Source organism: Nerophis lumbriciformis, linkage group LG35, assembly GCF_033978685.3.
Source record: "Nerophis lumbriciformis linkage group LG35, RoL_Nlum_v2.1, whole genome shotgun sequence".
Classification (NCBI taxonomy): Eukaryota; Metazoa; Chordata; class Actinopteri; order Syngnathiformes; family Syngnathidae; genus Nerophis; species Nerophis lumbriciformis.
The window spans coordinates 18,813,982-18,820,877 of record NC_084582.2 but is presented as its reverse complement, the minus strand read 5'-3'; the positions used below and the strand labels follow the sequence as shown (position 1 = coordinate 18,820,877).

Below are 6,896 nucleotides of genomic sequence, written 5' to 3'. Positions count from 1 at the left end.
CTACGGTATGAAAAGGGGTAGGATTAAATAAGCCCTGCTTCTTCCTACTCCTTTTTTGGACGTGCTGTATTGAAACAACTGGAATTGTGTGATGCATTACATTGTATCGTATGCATGTTCGAAATAAACTGAAACTGAAACTGAAACTGAAAATACCTAAATTTGTGGCATCATCCAAAACTAATGTAAAGCATCCAAAAAACAGAAGAATACCGTACTTTTCGGAGTATAAGTCGCACCGGCCGAAAATGCATAATAAAGAAGGAAAAAAACATATATAAGTCGCACTGGAGTATAAGTCGCATTTTTGGGGGAAATTTATTTGATAAAAGCCAACACCAAGAATAGACATTTGAAAGGCAATTTAAAATAAATAAAGAATAGTGAACAACAGGCTGAATAAGTGTACGTTATATGACGCATAAATAACCAACTGAGAACGTGCCTGGTATGTTAATGTAACATATTATGGTAAGAGTCATTCAAATAACTATAACATAGAACATGCTATACGTTTACCAAACAATCTGTCACTCCTAATCGCTAAATCCCATGAAATCTTATATGTCGAGTCTCTTATGTGAATGAGCTAAATAATATTATTTGATATTTTACGGTAATGTGTTAATAATTTCACACATAAGTCGCTCCTGAGTATAAGTCGCACCCCCGGCCAAACTATGAAAAAACTGCGACTTATAGTCCGAAAAATACGGTAAGTGATTATAACATTTTGACAGAAGTGTAGACAGAACATGTTAAAAGAGAAAGTAAGCAGATATTAACAGTAAATGAACAAGTGGATTAATAATACATTTTTACAGCTTGTTCTTTATATATTTGACAAAATAATAGAATGGAAAATGACATAATATCTTACTGCATACGTCAGCAGACTAATTAGGAGCCTTTGTTTGCTTACTTAAAACTAAAAGACAAGTTGTCTAGTATGTTCACTATTTTATTTAAGGACAAAATTGTTCTTCGATTGCAATAACAAACATATGTTTCATGTACCCTAAGATTGTTTTGTTAAAATAAAGCCAATAATGAAATTTTTTTTGTGGTCCCCTTTACTTAGAAAAGTATCGAAAAGTATCGAAAAGTGTCGAAAAGTATCGGAAAGTATCGAAAAGTGTCGAAAAGTATCGAAAAGTATCGAAGAGTATCGAAAAGTATCGAAATTCATTTTGGTATCGGTTCCAAAATATTGGTATTGAGACAACCCTAGACAGTATGGATGGTGTGATGGTGCAATGTGTTGACGCATTGTAGGAACTCACAAAAAAAGATGTACCTTATTTGTGTTTTTAATTGTTGTCACCGATGTCCCGTACGAAGATAAGCTCGCTTACATCTGCTTTGATGTCAGTCAAACCATGAAGCCATGCAATAGGAACCTCATGTCAGGATGGCCGAGCGGTCTAAGGCGCCAGACTCAAGGACTTGTCCTTCCATGTGACTGGGAATTCTGGTCTCCGAATGGAGGCGTGGGTTCAAATCCCACTTCTGACAATACCTTTTCAATAAAAAGCGCCTCATTCCACATTGAAATAGTTGTCTTAAAGCAGTGGTTCCCAAACTTTTTTCACCAAGTACCACCTCAGAAAAAACTTGGCTGTCCAAGTACCTCCGTTAATAAGCGACGTTAAATCACAGTAGGCTTGAATCTTAATTAAAAACAAGGGAGATGTTTTATTCAACAAGTATGTTTAATAGTTTTGGCCACAGTAACATTACACGCAGTTTGAACAGTAACACTGTGTTTAAAATATAGGAAAATAAAACACCGTACTTTAATCAAGTGATTCTTTGGCCCACCGCTAGATGGAGCCCACGTACCACTAGTGGTACACGTACTACAGTCTGAGAGTCACAGTCACTAAAATGAAACATCAAGTAGAATGTTTCAGAATAGCTCGTTAAAATTGGAATTGTACATATGGAACAAGTCGGGCACGGTAAATAAAGAATATCGGGTATATAAATAAAGGAAACCTTTTTTGGCGGTATAGCTCGGTTGGTAGAGCGGCCGTGCCAGCAACTTGAGGGTTGCAGGTTCGATCCCCGCTTCCGCCATCCTAGTCACTGCCGTTGTGTCCTTGGGCAAGACACTTACCCACCTGCTCACAGTGCCACCCACACTGGTTTAAATGTAACTCAGATATTGGGTTTCACAATGTAAAGCGCTTTGAGTCACTTGAGAAAAAGCGCTACATAAATGCAATTCACTTCACTTCACTTCACTTTTTCATGTATATTATTTTACTTAAAATGTGGAAAAGTACAATGTTCAAAGCAATCTTCACTCTCCGAGTGAAAAAAACTGTATGATATCCATCCATAAATGTGACATATTTTATTATTGGCCAGCAGAGGGCAGCACAAACACACTTTAGTTGCATAGTAGAAAAACACCACCCTCTTCTAATAATAAATAAATCAATAAAATGAAAGAAAAAGAACCCCACAACCAATACAATTAAAAAAATTACAAAAAAATAAAAAAACACAAAAATAATATTAAAAAATGGTTCATTCAGGCTAAACTGGTTTGAGTTCATCAATCAGTCATAATTCCAATCACTTGGACATCATCCTTCTTCTGTGCTTCTATTGCTCAACCTGACACAAATATGCATTAAAGACGCTCTTTATTTGATGATGATCGTGTTGACTACGTTCACCAAGAAAGTTCTACACCACACCGGAGGGTCTGGCTATAGATGAAAAGAGGATGAATCACATGATAGAACATGTACATTAGATAATGGTTATTTTCCCCTCTCTTTGCTCAGAAGAAGCTCTGTTTGTGTGAGTCCATCAGTTATGAGGCGGCCATTGTTCTCCGTCAGCCAAATGAGAGGGCATGCACATCACTGAGCGGCTTGATTCTTCTCCACTGCGCCTCATCGCATGTTTTCAGCGTATGAAAGCCGAGAAGCTTGGCCACACTGTGGAGGATGCTTACTGCGGCACGGCACATAATTAATAGGGAAAAAAGGGGACAAGAGATCACCCTGACAATGGTGGACAACGCTGGAATTTCCCTCCTGACAGACTGATTAGAGCTGATCTTGTTACCGCTTTAAATCCACCTTTTTGTTGTGCATTCCTGATTGGGAGAAAACTTGAGATGCGGTGCAGTGGAGAGCTTTCACGCGGCCTGCTGGGTACAAATTGTGATACATGACATACTTTCACACTTTGCACACTTTGCAAGAGGGGTTGGAAAAAATAGAAATATCCTGTGTGGCTCATTTTCTACATTCCACATGTCTGAAACAGGATTATTTTACACACAGGACATGCTTTGAAACAAAAGTGCATAATTCCTACAACTTGTCAGACTTAAGTACTTTACCTGAACATCTGTACAGTCCACTTGAATCTCTTTTCTACCAGGCAAATACAAAATCCAATTGCATCCATTCCAGACAAACAAAACATAAAACACAAAACATAAAGAATAATTTAGGTTTTACATTCAGAAAACTATGTAAAATTCGTACAAAGGATTAATAAAATGCATAAACGAGCATTTAACATCACTTATAACTTAATTGACAAGTCTTTCGAGCTACCTTTATACTTTACTTTGAGTTCTTTCTTGAATTCACTCTCGTGTTTCCCACCTTCTTTATCAAAGTGCTGGTCCTCACAACTTTCTTAGGCCCCCCCATTGTGTCTTATTTTGCAGCTGAAAAAAAGCACAGAGACTGAGTCACCAATGCGTGGGATTGTCTGACCATACCATAACTGAGACAGTGTACGTAAATCGGGGCGAACGTTTGGTAACGTTTTTTTTCAAAAAACAAATCCTATATGAACAGTGGGGGAGCATAGACCGAGGTACAGCCGACAGATTTGGAGTTCTGGGGGTTTTCCCGGTGGGTCGATCAATAACATTCCCATTGATTGACAGCCGTTAATTTATCCATGCATTTAGTTTTTGCTGCACTTTGCCTTTATGTATGATAAATCTTTAAGTCCGGGGATGTCCGGAGATGGTGCTGGGTTTAACTTTCTGACACAACCACATCACCGAAGCAGATGATAAAACAATTAAACCAAGAGACACTGACAAAGAAATTGTCCCGACGTGGATTTCGCTTACTGCGGGGTCGTTCTCCCAGGAAGGCAAACGGACGACTCCGGACAGGACTTGCAGGTAGGAACATGAATTAATTTTAAGAAACACTCAACGAGGTACAAAACAGAAAACAACCCAAAGGCAAGCGTGCCTATCGCACGCGGAAGCTAAGGTAAAAACTTAGGGCAGGAAACATGAAACTATAGATATGAAACCTCACTAAACTGTGGCATGAAACAAACACGAAACTGTGGCATGAAACAACTAGCATTAACTATGGCATAGAACAAACACGAAACTGTGGCATGAAACCAATAGCATTAACTATGGCATAGAACAAACATGAAACTGTGGCATGAAACCAATAGCATTAACTATGGCATAGAACAAACACAAAACTGTGGCATGAAACCAATAGCATTAACTATGGCATAGAACACACACGAAACTGTGGCATGAACCCAATAATGACGCCAGGACGACTGACTGGCAAAGGCAGGCTTAAATAGTCCTCTGATTAGAAGCCAGTGCGCTTCCCGAACACCAGAAGCAGGTGAAAATCATAAGTAGCCATGGCAACTAAAACCAACTCAGGTGTCAAACAGGAACTTAAAAAGAGTCCAAAACTAACAGAACATAACAAAAACATGATCCGGACCACGGATCATGACAGAAACTGAGTGAACATTTCCTTTATAATATTTTAACAATGGCAGTCACATAGTCATTGGCTTTATTTGAACTTATTTTATTGTCATTATTTTTTTTTTTTAATTTTAGTTTTTTTGCACAAAAATAAAATACTTTTTAATATTTTCCATATATTTATATCACTCCAAAACATTTGTCGAAATAAATTCAGGGTTGGAGTCAAATAGTATAAATGCAGGGAAATTTGAGTCCCAGTCCACTCCTGCTCGCATTTGGTCCCAAGGAAGAGTTCATCGAAGCCTGAACCCGAGTTTTTGCACCAAAATAAACCAAAATAGCGTGTTGTCATAATAAACACCAACAGATTTCACGATGGACAGGGATCTATTTTGTCAAAATATAGAGAGGGCACTATAGTGAGTACGTTTTTGGAGGACATAGAATCGGGCGATATTGCCAATTTTAGCAATGATCCGATATCAAGTAAACACAGCACCAATGCTTTTTTAAAGTTATTAATATATAAGTGATAGTTTTTCCAGATGACTGAATGGTTTGGTGAATTTTGCATTTACTTTGAATTGTATGTTTATATGTGAACAATTTAACAATATAAACCAATATAAACAAGATAATACAACTATTCCTTGTTATTAAATACGACTGACCAAAAGCGAGTCAATAGTGCAAAATAAATAAACAGAAGCAAAAAGAATATCATTCAAATCCTTAACAATGAAATGTATGGACCATGCACCAATCTGTACAACACAACAACAACAACAACAACATATATTTGTGAAAATATATAGAAAAATATCGATGTCATCATGCTAGTATTGATCCAATAATGATACTACCCTTGGTATTGATACTTTTTGGATGGATCCATACCTAGTTTTTGCCTAAACTATCAAATTTTATACTTGTAAATTCCTCTTGCATATTAAGGCCCACAAAATGCAAGGAAACTAGATAATAATAATAATAATGATGATAATAATGATTAAAATAAACATTGCAGTTTCAATAGCCTAAATCTGTCAAATGTGACCAGCCATATGATAAATAGCTACCAATAAAATGTGTTTTATTGTCTATTTGAGCAGACAGAACTTGACATTCTTTTGCAGTTGAGTCATTTAGCTGAAGCATTTTGGAGGAGACTCCAGAGTCAGTCAGATTTAAGGTCTGCTGGAGACTCCGTCAGCATCAGCGCAGCGTGCAGAGGAGGACTGCACTCCACACAAGAATGTAGATCTGTCAATAAGCATCATTTTTCCTCCCTTTCATTTCTCTCACTCTGCTTTGAAGAAAGGAGTGAAAGGATCCCAGACTGTAGCAAATTACCTGCAGACTGAAACATTTTTGACATAAGTCCTGAGAGGAGGGGCCATCCACTTCTCCTGGCGGCCTCTTTTTTGGAGAGATTGGCGCTGACAGAATGATGGGACAGCTGGACGCGCTTCCAGGCCGGCAGGAACGGGCCAGAGAGAAGCCATGAGAGGGGCCACTGCAGACACCTCAGCACTCAGCCAACAACTCAAGGAGCGGGCTGAGGGACACGTCCGTCCTTCCCCTGTATGCACCTTAATAGTCCGAGAAGATGCATACAATCTGAAAGGAGCATGATGTGAAATGTACGTCATACTGATAATCATCAATAGGAAAATCACTATTGGAGAAGCCTGAAGAAGAAAGACCTTTGACCTTTATGGACAGAAAGAAGCGCTAAGTGTGTATTAGGTTACTGGCAAACATAGGCAGATCCAGTTTTGCGTGAATAAGCGCATGAAATATCTCAATTAATGAATGTCACTGTGATTCATATGAAGTTTGACCGCATATGTATTCCTATAGCCCCTTCCTGCTCCATCACCGATAGTAATATCATGGAACATTTTCAAGGTTCAAGGTTCAAGGGTTATATTTGTCACATGCAGAGTACACCACAGTGAAATGCTTTTTTCCATGCTCTTCAGATATTGCATACAGTGGGATCCAAACACTAGTTGCTGAATCTAATACACTAAATACAAAAAAATACAACAATTTGAATAGCTCTGATGTACATTAATTACAAGACAATAAGTTGCACAATAAGTCCCAGTAGTTATGGTAGAAGTATCAGTACAATTAAAAGTACAGTAGT

At 38.0% G+C, this 6,896-nt stretch overlaps 1 non-coding gene across 1 annotated transcript; it reads left to right on the top strand.

Annotated features, from left to right (window-relative positions):
* Positions 1–1,405: 1,405 nt before the first annotated feature.
* trnal-caa (transfer RNA leucine (anticodon CAA)) lies at positions 1,406–1,515 on the top strand. The gene is made up of 2 exons: positions 1,406–1,443; positions 1,470–1,515. It is a non-coding gene; the product is annotated as a tRNA-Leu (tRNA).
* The last annotated feature ends 5,381 nt before the right edge of the window (positions 1,516–6,896 follow it).